The 20,002-nt window shown below is 38.2% G+C and overlaps 1 long non-coding RNA gene across 1 annotated transcript; it reads right to left on the bottom strand.

Moving 5' to 3' along the window:
• Positions 1-443: 443 nt before the first annotated feature.
• On the bottom strand, positions 444-14,427 carry LOC111601164. The gene is made up of 2 exons (XR_002751525.2): positions 14,222-14,427; positions 444-880 (listed from the first exon to the last, which is right to left on the bottom strand). It is a non-coding gene; the product is annotated as an uncharacterized LOC111601164 (long non-coding RNA).
• Positions 14,428-20,002: the final 5,575 nt, after the last annotated feature.

Below are 20,002 nucleotides of genomic sequence, written 5' to 3'. Positions count from 1 at the left end.
AATAGTAATGACTGTTAGATCAATATAAGCAACAATTTTTTTTTGCGTGCCGCTCGGAAGCTTTACAACTTTTTATTAATCTTTCTTTTCTTACGCATTTTGCAATCGTCATATTTGAAGTTCTTAAGTAATAGTCTAAATATCATATATCGTATATCATATATTCATAGATAAGGTATTGAAAGCCCACTCTAGCTGTTGTTCCGTGGGCGTAGGCTTTGGGCAAATGACTTACAATAGCTAAGAAATAAAAAATAAAATCAAAAAATTATATATACATAATGTTATTTAGCGTTAGGTCCTGGCATCGCTGAGTTGGTTGGCGCCGAGTTATGCTTGGCCAAGGGCGTTGCGCACTAGCTGCGCTCTGATTGGTCGTTCGGGCGCATTTCGTCCGGCCAATGCGTTGCCTGCAAAGAAGGCATCGTTCGTGCAATTGTCTTGCGGCCAACGTTCGCTCGAGCCGGTCTAAAAACGAGCAGCGCACTGCAGTTGGCCAACAGCCTGTGCAAGTCTTCGCACACACACACACACTGAGGCACACTCACACAGGGACACACACAAGCACTTTCGAAGGAGCATAGTTCTTGCTGTGCCAACAGGCGTATGCGTGATTTATTATCAACATTTTCCTCATGCGCGTGTGAGCCCAGCAATCACAGCTCGCTTTCCCAATGGCTGTGTGAGTGTATGTGTGCATGTCTGCATGTGTGTGTGTGTGTGCCACTTGCTGTTCGCTTTGAACGTTTGCCAAGTGCATTACGCTGCCTGCAGCCGACTTGAACTTTCAACCGCCGCGCTGCCATTGGCTGGTCAGACCGAGGACTAGCTGCAGCGGCCGTGGCTGCCAATTGGCCAACGAGGCTCCTTTAACGCATCGCTGTAAAGATAGAAGGAGAAAGAAAGAGTGTGAGTAAGCTCAGTCAGCGAATGTAAGTGGAAGGAGCAAAGGTGTATGGACATGTTTATATGCAAGCAAGAACTTTATTTAATAGAAGATAAATACAATATAAAATGTATATATATATATATATATTTATAATATATTATATAAAATATATTATATTATTTTTATAAATATTATATATTTTATGCATATATAGTTAAAAGTTGTAAATGAAAATTGCTAAGAATTGCATGAGAAACCAATGTAAATAAGGACATTTACAGAAAGAGTATCAGTTGGTTTTTACTTATACCTAATCTTAATCTACTTGATTATATACATTTAGAAATAGCAAATGATTTTCAATTATGCGTATATATATGTTAGCCAGAAAACTTATTAATATTTAAGTAACCTTTAATTGCATATCATAAAAGTTAGTAAATAAAATAATAGTTCTCTCTAAATTTCCTATTGATTGATTTTATGGCATTCTTATGATTCGGCCCATCGAATACGTCACGGCTTTTGGACTTCTCAGCCCTCGACGGGCTTGGTAAGGGGCGACAATTGTGCGGGCAGTGCGGGTTGGGATCTCTCAGACCAATACGCAACGATGGGAATGGGCGCTTGCCAAGATGGTAGCTTGCCAAAATCTCGAAAGATTTTCTCACGCTCGCTTCCAAAGAATCTCAATGGCAATGAACTTTTTTCACTCTCAAGTTCTGTTGTTGCGTAATGCTGCTGCGTGCTGAGGAATCTTGGCAGCCGTCCTGGGATTTCCCCAAGCACTCACACACACACCGACACATAGGAAATGCCTCTACACTGTAATTAAAGCGCCACCTGCCGCGTTGGCGCGTAAACAAATTTGGACTGCATAATTTATGATCATGGAGTTTTGCCAATAAGTTTCTGGATGGGCAGACAAACTGTCTGCCAGCAAATTCTGGGCCGACGATCTTGGCTTCCCCACTCACACACACACAGACACACGCACACTTAATGACTTCGCTTGGTTAGTTAACTGAGGTCAGGGCTGATGACGAGTCGCTCGGAACTGTGCTATTGAACAGCTGCCAATTGAGACCACAAGATATCCAAACCATTCCAGGCCGCACCTCATCACTACCAACATCTTCGCACACGTGTTAATTATATCTGATTTATTGACTCTTGAGAATGGCAACACTTAGCCCTAATTGCCAATTGAACAGCTGCTGAGTTCCTACTCCTGTGATTTACGATCGAGTATTATTTAATATAGTAGATAACTAACATTTAACAGACTGCGCCTTGCACATTATTCATTCGCTGAGCGAATGAACAGCCAAAGTACTTGGCTAAAAATAACAGCGTGTCAAATATGACAGACAAGTTTGCAAGCTGGGCGGTCTCTCAGGTATTATGCAAGACAAGTCACAAAGGAAACAGTCTTTCCCTGACATCAGGTGTGAAGATTTGTTAACTTTTGCGTATATGTGTAAATTTAAAAATAGCTTTGATAAAAGTGTATAATACTTTCTGAACTTAATTGGGTCTTACAGCTTATATAACTCGGAGGTTTTGGAGTTTCAGATACTACTGTATATATATACTCTTATAAATACTATTTGTATTTTAGCTTAGGCTCAATTAAAATGAAATCTCTGCAATGTACAGACAAACTGTTTTATAAATTATTATCTAAACGGTTATATTAAATGTTATAATAATATTATCTGTTATATGAACGTTTATATCAACTGTTATATTAACTGTTGTGCGAACAGTTTATTAGCTGATATATTAACTGTTATACAATTACGAGTCACGTTAACATTTAACTTAATAAAGACGTACTTGAGAAAACGGTTAAGAGATGTTAACAATAATTAATTTTTTGATTTCCAATTTATAATATATTTTAAAAAACGTATTCTACATAAAAAAAATAAATATATTTAATTTAAAAAATTTTCTTACTATATTTTTGTTATTTACAAAATAATTTATTTTAAACATTTTAAAATTAATGGATTCATAAAAAATTGAAAAACATTTGTTTTGCATTCATCTAACATTTGATAATTATTAATAAAAACCAGACCATTTTATCAGACATATAAAAATGCCACACATTTTGCATATTTGTCTTATATATAACACGTATATAAATATATACATACAACATATAAGAGATTGGGTTCTGTGATCTATATAGCATGTTTCACGGACGACGCAAAAAGTGCCCCAATCTTTGACGTTTTAAACAAATTTGGATTTTTGTATATTTTTTCAACTATTTTTCGTCGCTGCGAATTTGCTTTTATTTATTTTGCTCGGCAGCTAAAAGCGGATTTTTTGTTTTCCCAATTTTCTTGGGTGATTTTCTTTGCTCTTTGTTTTACTTTTATGTATTTTGGTTGATTTTCGATTTTCTTATTTGTTTGTAGATTTTTCATTTACCTTGCTATTTTCGGACACACTTGACGGGTTCCGAAGATCGACAAGCGAAAGGCACAGACCAAAAACAACAAAATTGCGCAGAACTGTCGCCAGAAGGCCCTTATATACCACATAAGCGGTACATGCCCGCATATATACCCAATATATCTTATCTATATAAATAGTCACAATCGCGATCAGTCGTTCGACCTGTAAAGACGTGAATTCGAACAGCCTTCGCTTAAGCTCTACTGCTGCAGAGTTCTAAAAATAGAACTTTGCGGTGCATTCTTCAACGCAACAGCAACAAAAACCGCACACGCAGCGTTTTCTTATCGCTTGCTTCCGCGTAACTCAATTGCTTTAATTGCAATTTACGAAATTTCGTCGCTTGGCGCGAGTGCGCCTGCACTCAAAAGCACAATCCGCGATGACATCTAATGTCAATAACCTCGCTACAGCTGTAAAGGTAAATGCAGAAATGCAAGCCCAGCTTAACGTTGTGATGGCAAATAGGCAAGCCTCCATCATGCCAATAAACTCAAAAATAGATATCGCCTCCGTGCAAGGCATCACTAACAACAAAAACACGAAACGTAAACAGCCAAATTCACCAAAAACCATCAAGAAAAGGCTCATCTTCGACGAACCAAGCACCAGCAATGCAGCATTAATATCAGAAAATCGATTTTCACTGCTCGTAGAAGAAGATGAAGACTACAGCGAATCACCTGTAGCTCCAGAAGCCCCAGTATTGACCGACCAGCAAACTACTCCGAAACCTCGTCCGCCCCCCATATGGTGTCCAAACATCAAGTCTGTGGCCCTACTTCAACAGATAATAGATAAAGTAATTGATGCTAAATCATACGTAATTAAGCCAAAGAAGAATAACATAGGTGTATTAACCCAATGCAGTGAGGACTATCGCAGAGTTATAGACCACTTTACTAAGCTGGAATTGGAGTTCCACTGCTACCAGCTTAAGGAGGACAAACCATATAGAGTCGTGTTCAAAGGGCTTCACTCCAGCACTGATACAACACTAATTAAAAAGGAATTGGAAACCAAAGGCCACACAATTACAAATGTGCACAACCCACTGAGCCGTATGGACAAAACACCGCTAAATATATTTTTTGTTGACGTGGCTCAGGCCCCCAACAACAAAGAAATTTTGGACATTCGAGTTGTCTGCAGGCAACGCTGCACAGTGGAACTGCCAAGAAGATACAACGACCTGACACAATGCCATCGCTGTCAAGAATTTGGACACACACAACGCTACTGCCACAAAGCTCCCAGATGTGTGCGTTGCGCCGGGAAACACGCATCCAAAGACTGCACCCGCGAAAAGGACCAGGCACCAACTTGTGTGCACTGTGAGTTACAGCACCCAGCCAACTATAAGGGCTGCCAAGTATACAAGCGGTTGCGCAAATTGCAATCCCCAGCACAAAAAAGGAGTCCCACACAAACACCGTCTACGGGTCCGAGTACTGCTTCCGAAATTACAAGGCCCCGGAGCATTACCCAAGCCACGAGCTTTGCAACGCCTATTAGTGGTGTTTCTTACGCACAGGCCGCTAGAGGTGGACCGTCAAATAAGAATACCACAAGTGACACTTTGTTCACTGAAATGCTTCAGCAACAACAACGTCAGTTTGACGCAATTAATGCCGAGCTCAAAGCGATGCGAGAAGTACAATCCCAACAAGCAACCATGCTAAACAGTTTAATGGCCATCATAACCAAGCTTGCCTACAAATAATGGCTTTACGTGTGGGTATCTGGAACGCCAATGGCCTGAGAAACAAGACTCAGGAACTGGCTGCGTTTCTCTCACAAGAAAACATAGATATAATGTTAATAACAGAAACTCATGAGTGCCCCACTACACAAATTTTCGGATACGAACACTATCAGGCTCATGGTGAAGGAGCAAACTGCTTTGGTGGATCCTCAATCCTCATACGAGCAACAATACCGCATACACCTTTACTGCCAATTTGCAACGCAACAATGCAGGTCTCAGCCATCACCCTGCCTACGTCTATTGGAGCGATCGAAGTTGCGTCAATTTATCTTCCGCCAAACACTGGTCTGTGTGATCATCACATGGAACAGGTTCTAGGCCAAAGGTTGAATAAGACCCTCATCGGCGGCGACTGGAATGGATGGCACCCATTTTGGGGAAGCAATAGTGCGAATCGTCGCGGAGAAGTCATATTTGAGGCGATTCAAAACTTACAATTCAGCATATTGGCGACTGGAGCCCCCACCCGTTACCCAATTAATGGACACAGGCCCTCGGCAATCGACTTCGCTGTCTACAAAGGCATCTGTGACCGGCAATTGACCATTGAAGAATCCTTGGACCTATCCTCTGACCACCTGCCACTAATAGTCACAATCCACGCGCAGCCACAGCCCTTGCCCATTAGGAAACAACTACTGCCAGCAGGATCAGATTTAGGAGTCTTTAGGCGCGAGCTCCATTACTCTTTGCACATAGAAATGGAACTTAACACTCCTGAAGACGTGGACTACGCAGCAAACAAACTGCAGGAAGAAATAGTCAAAGCTGCGCACCAAGCCGCCCCACCATCTTGCCAAACAAGACAACAGTCTCCGTACAACATCCCCCTCACCTTGGAGGCCCAACACCTACTAATACACAAAAGATGGGCCAGGAGACGCTGGTTAAGATTACGCACGCCTGATGCCAAATCCATGTACAACGAAGCCACGAGGCATCTTAAAGCTGCTCTCGCCCTGCTTCAAAAGAGGTGTATCAGCGATGCGCTGGTACGAGCTGAATCGCCCACTGACGCAGAGTTTCAATTATGGAAATTTACAAGAAAGCTCAAACGGCAGCCAATACGACGTCATCCCATTCGGAGCATTTCTGGTTCCTGGCACATTGGAGACGAAGCTCAAGCTGAGGCTTTTGCAAACCACCTTCAAGACCAATTCACGCCGGTGATTACCGCAGAGGCCTCAGAAATCGAAGCAACAGAAGACATCGTTCTCTCGCCCCTCCCAGCTGAAGACCAGATAACTGGATGTACAAAAGAAGAGGTTCTTGAACACATCAGAAGAGTGAAGGCAAAAAAATCCCCTGGATATGATCTAATAAACGGCAGAGTCCTTAGAGCACTGCCTGACTCCACCATAGACTACATAACTATGGTGTACAACGCCATGCTCCGCATCCGGCACTTTCCAGCCTGCTGGAAGCGCGCCGTGATTGTGATGATTCCTAAGCCTGGCAAACCCGTGGGAGAAATTGAGTCGTACAGACCAATTAGCCTGTTGCCAGTACTCTCCAAAATATTCGAAAGAATATTTCTGGAACGAGTACTGACACATCTGGGACGCCAGGAGGCCATTCCAAACCATCAGTTTGGCTTCAGGAGACAGCATGGAACACCGGAACAGGTTCACAGAGTTGTGCACCATATCCTTGGAGCCTTTGAAGAAAAGATGTACTGCTCTGCCGTCTTTTTAGACATCAAACAGGCGTTTGATCGAGTTTGGCACCTGGGACTGCTGCAGAAAGTGAGGACCACCCTTCCAGCCCCATTTTTCGCGTTGCTATCCTCATACCTTATTGGAAGAACCTTCCAAGTGTCAAGGGGGCAAACAGTATCCTTGACTAGACCAATTATGGCTGGAGTACCACAGGGTAGTGTTCTAGGCCCAACACTTTATACTTTATTCACAGGAGATATGCCAACTCCCGAGCCAAATATAGGAAGTACAGATGCAGTACTCATAGCGACCTATGCAGATGACACCGCCATCTTATCACGTCACGTATCTGCGCAAGAAGCTTCAGACTCACTACAAAAATATCTGGACTCTTTCGGACGCTGGGCAAAACGGTGGTGTATCACCATTAATGCACAAAAGTCTGTACATACTACCTTCGCCACTAGAAGAGGAGATTGCCCAAGCGTTGCATTGGGGCCCACTATTCCCAAAGCCTCAAAAGTAAAGTACCTTGGTATCACTCTTGACAGAAGGCTGACTTTTAAAGCGCACATAAGTCAAGTAACCTCAAAATGCAAAAGCAAGCTAAAAACCCTCGACTGGATGCTGAGAGCTTCAAGCAAGTTGTCTTACAGCAGCAAGGCCGCCATCTACAAGGCAATAGTTGTCCCAACCTTCGTATATGGTATCTCTCTATGGGGCTCCTCGGCGAAGACTACAAGGAACAAAATTCAGACCCTGCAGAATAAAGCACTACGCAGATGGACTGGAGCCAGCTGGTTTGTAAGAAACTCAGTCTTACATAGGGATTTAGCAATTCCCACAGTTGCTGAACTCATTGGGCGACACAGTTCAAGATACGCGGACAGACTTGCAGCGCATCCTAACCATCTCGCAAGCAACCTGGCTATAAACAACAATAGGCGAAGACTGAAGAGATTGCATCCTCTAGACAATATTAGAACTAATTAAGATAGTAGCTACAAGTGCAGAATAATTGGCATATCTGCCCTCCCATTAGTTAAGGTTTAGAGCTAAATGCGCTATAGAGTCTAAGACAATAAGCTGCAACAAAATAAAGAAATAAAAACGAAAAAAAAAAAAAAAAAAAAAAAAAAAAAAAAAAAATATAAATAGTATTTGGACCGCTCCTGATGCTATATACTGTCGGACGATCTATCTGCAAGGCAAGCCACACCGCACCACATCGAGGAGCGGCGAGACGAGCCGAGGCGATGACGCGCAATTGACGCGGGCAAAGACGCGTTGAAAACGCGCGACTATCGTCGCCGTCGCTTCTATTTTCGTATATCACATAGAGAATCGGACACAGATACAGATGTATTCATATATATATATATGTATATATATATATACATAACTACATATAGAGATGTAGAGACAAAGATTATACAGTTAGAGCAAACGTGCAGTTGTCTGTTGGTATATTTTCGCCTAATCTATTTCAGTGCTTCATCATTTTGTTAGTTTGGTTTTTATTTATTTTTTTGGCTGTTTTTGCCCGATCCTATGTATTTTGAATGCTGTCTATAGGGCGGCGGCGGTGGCGACGGCAGCACAAATTGTAATTAGTGCTAGTTTTTCTTAGTTTTAATTAGATTTTTTCTCATTTTGCACGTATACCTTGAAGATGCCAATGCGATGCAGTAAGACAGAAGCTGTCACTTCAAAATACGAGAGCTGTTCATTAAATAGATACGAAACACCATGTACACGATTATATATATGTTTAGCTAAGCAAATTAATTATAGTTAATTAATTGCTTTAGTATTATTGTTAAATTGGCCTAAGCACAAGTTTGTAATCTTGAACAAATAATTGTTTATACATTTCTGCCAGAAGTTGAGCAAGAAATGTCCATTGGCACTATGTTAATTACCTTAAGGAATGTTACAAACTATACTATAAATATAGTTAACTTATATAAACGAATTTATTTAAATAAAGTATAGGAACTGTTGAGTACACAACGAAATGAATTTATACGAAAAATGATTCTAGAAGATATATTAAATTAAATTAGCTATGCTAGCTTAAATATATTTAATATATATATGATTTATTTACTATATTTAGTATTTTATAAATATCTTTAAGAAATAAAACTCTTAACTATTTTTTTTAATGTCAGCTATATAATATATACATGTTTTAAGTTAGCTTTAAAATAAAGATAAAGATCTGAATAGTAAATAAACTAAGCAAGTAAGATATTAAATTTAAATTTAAATTTATAAATATTTATCTATACTTAAATACTTCATGAAGGTTATTTTACAAGTCTTTAAACAAGACTCTTAACAAGGTTTTATTTTACATGATTTTCTACTGTAATTTATATTATATTATATAAATTTGTTTCCTTGATCTTGTTAAATAATTTTTAAAATATTTAATTTATATTATAAATTAAACACAATATTTGTTTACATAAAAAAAAACTAAATCATATTTATTTAACAACATACAGCAAACACGAAAACCCTATTGTATTTTTATATAATTACAGCGAGCACAAAACTATTTTTAGACATTTCTTAGGATATGATTAATCGTATTAATTAGTATACAATAAATGCAGATGCACACAGAGCACTTAGGCATTATCTTCTTATTTTTAATTTGTTTTTGCAGACATTTTTGTACGAAACTAAAACTTAAGACGTACAAGAAAAACAAAAGCAAAAATAAAATTGCCTAGCAAAAGCGCTTACATTTTTGTTTGTTGTGCCAGCTGCTGTGTGTGTGTGTGCCCCAGTGGCCAGCGGTAAGCTCCAGTTAAGCTAAGGGAATTTTAGCGGCACGGCAACTTTCGCCAACGACGACGCGTCAACAACTGAGGCAAGCGAATGTCAATCAAAACAAATAAACAAATGCGAACAACAATAAAAACAACAACAACAACAATCGCAACTAACAAATAGCAAAATCTGAGGAAATTGGCAAACAAAACTTAAATATTAACTGCTGCCAAAAAGGCGAGCAGCGGACAGTGAGCCAAAACATAAAATTTGCCTGAATATTGGCCAATAAATTTTACAAGTCGTTGACGATGGCCAACAATTTTCTCTTGGTCAAGGTCGAGCCAATCAAAGCGTCATTACATATATATATATATATATATATATATGTATATATTTATATCTACTTATAATCATAATCATGATAATTGGAAACCTGTTGCCAAAGCCAAATGCTGTTGGCCAATAAACGATCAGGCACAACAACAACTGATGACGTTGTCAAACTGGGCAACTCGTCAAAAAGCTGTTTGTGTGTGTCAGCAATTAAAATCATAATGAGAGTGCCAAGTGGCGCCTCCCGCCCAACAACAGTGGCCAGCGGCCAACTCGACACGAGCCTCTCGCATTCCACACATACACACGCAGGATGCGTTGCTGCTGCTGTTGCTGCGACTGCCAAGTTGGCAGCCAGACGCAGTTGCGTCTATGTTTATGTTTTGTTGCTGTCTTCCAGTCGTTGGCAATGTGTGCCAAATTCGTGAGCAGGAAGTGAGAATGTCTTGGAGCTGTACCAAGAAATTTGCTGCAGCAGACTTGTAGGCGCTGCAAATTGCAGACAGAGCGCGCTAGACGAATGCGACACCAGGGCGTATACGCAATGTTAGCCTCAAACTATGTATACGCCATGGCAGCCACCAAAACCCATGCATAGCAAATAGGTGGCCAGGCATCATTATACGAAGGGAAAATAAAAAATATTTTTGAAAAATAGAAAGCCAAAGTCAACTTCCCTTTTTGGTCATCAAAGGCTCGCCGCGCCGCACTAATAAGTTTTCAAGAAAATGAAAAATCGTTTGTGCATTTTTCTAAGTGCAAAAATATGCAAATCGAGTAAATCATTATGACTGGACAATGGCAGCGCAGCAGACAAAGTTTTGCTGAAGCGCCGCATAAAAATTATTTTGGGTGGCAGCTGAAGGCTGCCGGCTGAAGCCGGGAGACAGTAGACAGGAGGCATAGGACCAAATAATAATTTGGCGATTTATTTGTTTGTTTGTTTTATTTGCCATGTCTACGCCAACGAAAATTATGGCAACTGACTTCTGCACCCAAAACATAATTTCTACAGACAATGCGAATGGCACTTGCTGGCTTCGATGATGCTGGGGCAACGGCAATTGAATATCAGTCAAAAGCAATGAGAAGCTTTAAGTATTTATGAATTTGAAAGAAATGGGTATATTGTTGTTCGATGCAAAGTTTGATTATAAAGATGCAGCGAAGACAGATTCGTTTCAATTGGCTTTGGAATAGAATGGAATGAAAGCTCTATGCAAAGTCAGATTTGTTAGTTAAAAGTTAATTTTGTTTTCATGTCAGTCATCTTCATCTATATTACTATTTAAGCTGTAATTTAAGCTATAAGCTTCTCTAATCTATCTTCTATCCATAACCATCTTTAGTTATTTTGATTTTCAAATAGAGAGATTTCACCAACTCTTTCCATAGCTATTTACTTTTCCTAAATATATTTATACAAAGCTTATATGCCTTGAGCTTAGCTTATTCCCTAAAATCTTTTCAGCCCGTTCACAGATTTGGCAAAAATTTACATTTAACACGCCGACGAACCATAAACATGAAATGCGCTTTAGTTGTGTCTAAATGGCCATTCTCAGGCGAGTCGTTTATTTGCAACTATTTGTCACATTGCATGTTCCTTGAGGTATTTTTTTTTTTTGGGCGATTCAATTAGTTTTAATTGCTTGTCGTCGCGCGCTGCCTTCGATTTATTTAAAAATGCGACCGGGTGCCATCAATAAAATCAATGCGGGCCATAAATCTTTGGGCCGTTCATTGAAACGTGCTCAAATGCAAACGGGCCAGAATCTCTGCTTCTTTTTTGCCCCGAATGATAAGAACTGGCAAAAGGAAGTGTGAACTCCAGCCGGGGCTGACCAGCAGCCATTGTTTGTTAGCCGAAGACTGCAAGGCAAACATATGCAGGCAGTCAAGAGGAAAGGACACAATGCGCTCGCTGCTTGGCTTAGTTGCCAATTTCCGTCCAAGCGTGGGGGTTGAGCTGCGTGGAGCAGACCGGGCCAAGAATTATTTGCCAGGATGTCCGAAACATTGTTGGTGTCAACAAATTCCTTTTCAGCGAATGCCAACTGCTAACAAAAAAATACGTTCAACTATTGCCAAAAAAAACAACAAAAAATGTGAAAAAAATCGAAAATTAATGCGCAAGCATTAAGAAACGAGCTGCCCAAGCTCCAGCCCGCCGCATGTCCTGCCGATGTCCTTTTTGCATACCGCGCGCACAATTAAATTTCGTGTTAGTTTTGAGGAACTTTTAGTCCCAGCAGCTCCTTTGAGCTAATTTACTGAGTGCAGTCCGCTGTTGTTAATTGCTTTAATGGCTCGGAAATTTCTAGACAGCAGAATGGGCATGAAGATGAAGCATGCTCGACGAGCAGATGCCTTGTAATGTTCACAACTTTGCAATCAGGCAATAACTTAAGAAACTGCTCAAATAAATCTATCTATCACACTTGTTAGGTCACTTCATATTTCCTTACATTCTAGTCACAAATCGATTTCTGGATGTTTTTCTAACGATGTTGATCGATTTTTATGCATTTTAGAAAATTCCTAATTTATATTTTTTTCTTCGTTCTATATTATATATTTTAAGATAGTTATATTTTAAGAAAGCTATCGACGATCATTTCGATAATATCGGCAAATATGTTTCGATAACATTTCCAACAATACAATCGATAGCTTACTCTTATTATACCCTCTTAACACAAACGCCTTCAATATCTTCAGCATTGTTACGAACATACAAACGACTCATTTACTATATTTACAGGGTATCTGAGACATGCACACGCTTTTCACTATGATTCTAATTGAAAGTGATCCGCAGTTGCGCTCATAAATTAAAACATTAAAAATTGAAAAACAAGCGCATGTTCGAGTATTTAAAAATATTAATTGGTCTGCATTTGATTTACTCTTTAGATGTTTCCTTTGTTGAACACTGACCATAAATTAATGACTTTCACGTGAAGTCTCATTTGGCTTAGGGTTACAATTTCGGCACTTTTGGGAGGCACTTGTTCGGGTTCTGGACCATATATAATATTTTTATGTCTGTGCACTCTGTGGCGGCGTCTGTGCATTGAACCAGCACCAGATCGAATAAGTGTAGCTGCTGTTGGGCAAGGGTGAAATCTGTGTCTAATGCTCTCTAGTTATGAACCCCTAATAAATACAAGTTGCGGCCTTGAGGGTGAATGAGGACGGTGTTTGGTTGGGGGGCGTGCTGTATGCTTTGGCATTTTTGCAGAGCCTATAAATTGTATGTCTTAAACGTAACTCTTACGCCTACCCCAACTGATTGCCCCCTCTCACCATATGACGCATTTAACATGTCATTTTGTGCTGCATTTTGCTTATTTATGTGGCGCCAGACTGTTGGCTTTTGCCTTTGCCAACTTGGCTTAGATGCGAGTGGAGGGTGAGGGTGGGGATGAAGTGGTACAAGCGGCACATTTGTGGGCTGATCTTCTTGTGGTGACAGCTGCGAGCATTAAGATAGTGCCGATATGATAGGTTTTTAATAGCTTAAGTTTAACCAGTTTTTTTACTTTAAGATAAATGTTTTTTACAATTTCAATAAATTACATTAATAGTAAGTATTATTATTAATTAAATTGAAATTTTTTATTGACTTCCTCAATTTTATAATTACTTTCTGTAGTTATTCAAAAAAATGATCTGATACATAAATTCTATGAAAAAAATGGTCTAGCTTAAGTAAAAACGAAGAAAGTTTAACTACAATATTAATAGTTAAGTCTGTAGCTTTTCTAAAATATATATTATAATATATTTTTATAATATAATATATTTTTTAAACAACTACCTAAGATAAATTTATGTTTAGAGCAGAAAAAAAAAATGAAATTGATAATTTATTGTTGTTTCATATAGAAAATATGACAAAGTATGGGAAAAAATGTTTATTCAAGATTTAAAATCAAAAAATATTTTAAAATATATATACAAATATATGTAACAGGCAGCAAAATGCATGGCTAACCTCAACAAGTATTTTTTTTAAGTTTTATCAAAGTTAAAAGAGGAATCAATTGAGAGCCGTTTATATGAATGAACGATATTTAAGGGTATAGTTTGGCTACCTTAGTAGATTTATATGAAATGCACTTCTTGTATAAGGTACTTAATCTTAAATTTACGTCATATAAATATCACTTTATTGTGAGCAGCTAAGACATATTATATACCGAATATATATACATCAAATAACTACATAAATAACCAAATATTCACTTGAAAATTGTATGCATATAAGCCCCTCAAATAATACCCGTTTCCCTCTCCCCTAATACTCACCATTTCTGCCCTCTGTTAACAGCTCAGTTATTCTCCTGCTAATGCTTCTGCTGTTGTCGCTCCAACTATGAACGAATCCTTTCGCAACGATGCACAAAACCCACGCAGCTAAGTTGTTCCATTATAATATTTATATTAACTTGGTTTTTCAATTGTCTACGAGTGCTATCAGTTACCAATTAGTACCAATAATAACTGTATGAATATATATATATATATATATATATATATATATATATGATCAATTATTTATATATAGATATTGCACTAAAGTTTAGATAAGTGTCTTGGATTATATCATAGTTGCTTGTAATCGATTATATAATTGGCATATAATTATTCAAGACTACGTTTGCTACTATATTTTTGTTTGTTTATTATTTATTTTTTTTAGAGTTGAATAATTGAAATATTGTTTAGATATTTAAGCACTAGACACTACTAATAAGTTGAGTTAAGTTTTATGTATTTTCATATTGAATAATATATATATTTTGAGTTGTGTTGCACGCTGCGTATGCTTGATATTCGTAGCTACCTCTGCGCGTGATGCGCATCCTTTGAGGTTTCGCACGCGTTTGCTTTACGCCAATATTCATTGCGGGCATTGCAAATCATTAGCGGCCAGCTAAAACAAGGCTTGATGTTGTTGCTGTTGCTGCAGCAGCAATTGTTGCTGCTGCTGGTGCTGCTGGTTCTGCATTCTTTTTTTGGGCTTCACGCCAGTTGCTCCATTGGCGCACCTCGATTTTTGGCACTGGCCACAAAGTTGACGGCGCACGTTGGTCAGCTCAAAAGGTTCACACACACGCACACACACACACACATATATAGCACAGCGCGATTTGTTGTTGTTGTTGCGGCGCGACACGTTTTTTATTTGTTTTTGTTGTTGTTATTGTTTGTTTTTATTAGCTGTATAATCGAGACGAACGCATCCTGCGAAGCGGCTGCTGCTCTTGTTGCTGCTGCTCCACTGCACCACTGTACCAATCCATGTGTATGTGTGTGTGTGTGAGTGTGTGCCTGGCTGTCAATTGGCGTCCATTGCGGCGATCTTGGCCAGGGTCAAACCACTGTTTGACTTGGCTAATCAAACTGCGTTTGCGGCCAAAAAATATATTCCTTCACTGTCATCCTGCGCTGCTTTGGCAACGGCTTTTGGCGCGTTCTCATCATCTTGGACCTTTACCATCACCACCTCTTGGCCAGTAATTGCTGTTGTTGGCTGGCTGGCTGGCTGGCTGGCTAGCTCGCTGGCTGGCTGGCTGACTGACTGGTTGGCTGGCCACTTTTCTTGGCTGGCTACGCGTCGCTCAAAAGTCAAAGCCAAAGCCAATCCAAAGTGCTGCCCCGTGCCCTATGGCCAACAAACACACACAGCATTCGTGGCAGTGGCAGAGCCGGTGACTGTGCCAGCTGCCCAGCTGCCAGCTGCCAGCCTTTTGTTGGCTCACAACACCGACGCTACCAGTTTCTTGGCCAACTGACTGACGACTGCTCGCAGTCAGCCAGGCAGCAGCGGCAGCAGCCCTCAGCCGGCAGCAGTCGTTGCTGTTGTCGACGTTGTCGTTGTCGTTGTCGTCGCTGCTGCCTTTTTGTGTCGTCATCGTCGCCGCCTACCACAGACACCGTATCGCCTGCCCCTCCCGCCAGCCCCATATTCATGCTGCGCCTTTGTCGCGTGCAATTCCAACTGGCTGCGCTCCAAGCGTATTTGCCCCCTACCACCGCACCTGCAACTCGTTTGACCATCGTCTGGCTTCGGCCGCTGCCGCGTAGCGTCGCGTCGCGTCGTGCTCTGCTGCATGTTCGGTTCTCATGCTGCGTTCTGCTCTCTTCGCTCTCTGCTTTCAACATTTTCCTCTTTTCGTTCAAATACGCAAAGAAAAGCTAAATTTTCAGAATTTTCCTATTCACATGTGCAGCTCACTTTTTTACCCGCGCAAAAATCTTTCGCTGGGCATAGAAGATTTATGACACCATCTGTCGGCCAGGGGGAGCGAATTGGATTTCTTTTTAACGCAAGCGAATGGCCAGAGTCTTTAAATAATGTTGCAATAAACCAAACGATAAACAATTAAGACACGTTTAGCTCTTAAGAACTTTTATATTTATACACTTTATTATTTTTACATTGTAAATAAATGGAATGGTCAAAGTTTTTAACATGTGCCACAAAAGTTTTTACTTTTTTATTAAAAATTCAATAGATGTTTAATCTTTCAAATTATTATAGTTACAAAATTTGTTTATTGTCTAGTATAAGACAGATTGCAAATAAAAACAGCAATTAAAAGATTTTAGATTACAAATTTTAAATTTAGATATTATTTATTTTTATATATTTTACATATCAGATTTTACACTTTTAGCTTCAAAATCTTTGGATAATTATTTATTTACACTTTTTGATTTTTAGATATTATTTTTTAAGCTTCTTTTATATTAATATTTTTTATTTTAAATGTATGGATTTTTTTATTACTTTTAACTTCGAAATCATAAGTTTTTTTTTTAATTTTATATTGCAGTTAAAATAAAAGTAGTTCTATAAATTAAGATACAATACAGCACATCAGTATTTCATATTGTAACTATTTTCTACAGCCTTATAACCTTGTTTACCTATTGCAATAAAAAATCTATTACATTAAAGTTAATATAATATAATAAACAAATTGTCTGCCAAGCTATTTTTGCGACCATTAAAAGTTAATAAACAGAGACATTACCTACCTAAAAGCAAGTACCAGAGCAAGTACATCAGATTACTTGTGCATTTGGCACACAAACATATGAGTTTAGCAAAAGCCTCAAAGCTCTATCTCAATGACAATCTTAAGTAGTTTTTGTCTTTGACAATTATGAATATACTCGAATATGCATAGCGGAAAATCCGCAGCGAAATAGATATAAAAATAGATAGATGAACTTTATAGAGCAATGCATGTGTGTGAGTGTGTGTTTGCCTTTCGACAAAAGCATAAACGCAAACATAAAATTAGAATTTAAATGAGGCAGTAAAATGAACGCAAAAACTTACAAAGGAGCAACCGAAAACTTAATGAAATGCAAATGGTCAACAGGTTCGCAATGCAGCATCCGATGCCAATCAGTGTAAGTGAGGAGGTTGACTTCGACTCTTCACCTCGTGTAAATACTTTGTGTGAGTTATGAAATCGAGTGGCGCCAGTATAAAATTTTTATGCAATTTCATAAAATGTGCACTGTAAAAATTTGCAATGCGCTAATAAATTTCTAATAAATGCATGTTAAATAAAAGCCACAATGTTGGGGGCGAGCTTACAGGGGGCTCACAGTGTTAATTGAGCCTCGATTATGTGGCTATTAATGGGCGTTAGTTAACAGGCGAGCTGTGCAAAAATTGTTACACACGCACACGCACACACTTGTGTCGACCGCAGCCCGCAGCAGCACGTGCTGCCGCTAGACAAACAAGCGTGCCCCTGCCACACACCTGCTGCCTCACCCTCACCTCTGCCCCCTTAGGTCAGCCTGTATTGCAGACTGCTGCGCTGTTGCTGTCGCCGTACTTCCGCACCAGCTAAACGTTTATTTATAGCCCAAAAACAGCGCAAAAAGGATCAAAACACACACACACACACTCACACTTACACAGCGCCACTTCAGCTAGACAAAGGCCACGCCAAAGATAAACATACGAGTCGAAATTCTTTTGGGCTTGAGTAACAGCCACAACGTTTGTTGGCAACGCTTTGTCCCGCTCTTAACTGGGCTGCAGCTAAAGGGGTGTTCTTTTTTTTTCTGCTGGATGCTGCACACATCTTGATTTTTGCCAAACAAAACATCTCTCGAGCACTCGAGCTGTGGCTATTGCCTTGGCTATAACTGTATTTGCTTATGTTAGTCACGTGGCTTTCACTTGGTTGGCCAAATTGCTGGACAGCAGCAGGGCTACAATGGGGTAACAGAAAAACAACTGTGAAATCATTTTGAGTGTGTTCTGCAGAGACAGAATGAAACTTGAAATGGCACAGCAAAAATATATTTTTATAGCTTATACAAATAACAACTAAAGTTTTCAATTGAGTTAAAATAGATGAAAACATATTAAAATTAAGAAAAATAAAAAATAGAAAAGAAGAAATAAAAAATAAGAAGAAGGAATATAACAATATAAAAATATAGAAATAAAAATTTAAAAAAATTATATTAAAATAAAAAAATTTCAAAATATGAAGATATAAAAGGAGAAAATCAAAAAAAAATTAATATAAAAATTGAAAATATCTAAAAATGTATATAAAATAAATTTTATTAATATATTTTAAAAACATTATTGGATGATGAGATTTATCTTTATAATATTTAGATATTTGATAGATAAATAAATGTTTAATATATTTATAAATTTCTTATTTTATATCAATTCTAAGCAAGTTTTATTTGATATACATTACTCTTGATTTGAAACTTATTAAGTTATTTAAATACAGAGTCTTTTTAATATAATATGTTTATTAGAGTAATTAAATATGCATGTAAAGCTTGAATAGAGTATATAGTTTTAATTTGAATTAATTTAATTTATTTACCTTATTTTATTCAAAATTTTATGCGTCATAAATTTCAGCTCACACAAAAGACATTTTTTAATTAAATTAAATTTTTAAACCAATACGTCGCTAAAGTCTTAAGTGTCTTAGTTGCTCTAGCCCATATCCTAACTATTTTTGATAATTTACATTTACTTTAAGCAGCCTCTGAGTTTGCTAAATGCATAATCCCCATTTGAAATTTACTATATGTTAACTCTTATCGCTGGCGTCTTTTTTGTTAAATGTTTAGGCAGCGGAAATCCTTTTGTTTTTGCTGCCACAGTGAAATTGGTCGCTTTCTAATCGCCTTCCTGGAAATTAGCTTCTATTTACTTTTTTGTGCTTTTTTTTGTGTGAAGTGCGACGAGGCGCACACACTTCTACACACACACACAAACACCCACACACACATTATCGAAAAGTTTTCAGGTCATTAAGTTTGTCGACAGCTTTTGGCAGGAACCAGAGAAACAGAGACAGCGACAGACTGCAAACTGAAGCTAAAGGGAAGGTGTGAATTAACCTAAACTCGTGCAAATGCCAATAGAGAACAATTGAAAATTCAAGTGCTTTCAACAGTTGAAGACCATTCTTGATTGCTTAGAATAAAATATATACATTTATTTATATATGTATTTATATATATATATATTATATTAGATATTTGCTGCTCTTTGGAGCGGGCAAGCAATTTAATGCACATATGCTAAGATTTATGTGTTTTGTTGGATTCGCTTGGCCAAAGTGCAAAAACAAAGAGACATTTTATTTTGTACAACATTTCTTTTTTTTGCTTGGAGAGCTTGAACGCCAGGGTTAGGGCAGCTGCGTCTGCCAGCCAGCCATAAAGAAATGCTCATACACTCGACATACACTAACTGTGGGACTTAGTAACTATTTTGATTAGATGAGAGATGAAGATATAAAGATATTGAAAATTATGGAATATAAACAAATAAATATAACAATTAATAAATATAATAATATAAAATAATAAATATAAATAAATGTATACAAATTAAAATATATATAAATATCGAGTCTTGTAAGACTTACAATAATTTCAGTAAAAGAAAAGCTCAAACAAGAGAAATAAGTTATATTTTTTGTATGCAAGATAAGAAAGAGGAGAATTATTACAATCAACAAATTAATAAGTCTTAGAACAAATATTATGAGCAGGTTGTCTGCATAGTCT

Source organism: Drosophila hydei, unplaced genomic scaffold (assembly GCF_003285905.1).
Source record: "Drosophila hydei strain 15085-1641.00,03,60 unplaced genomic scaffold, DhydRS2 tig00008114-arrow-pilon, whole genome shotgun sequence".
NCBI classification, from domain to species: Eukaryota; Metazoa; Arthropoda; class Insecta; order Diptera; family Drosophilidae; genus Drosophila; species Drosophila hydei.
The sequence above is the reverse complement of the archived record's forward strand: the minus strand, read 5'-3'. Positions and strand labels throughout refer to the sequence as shown.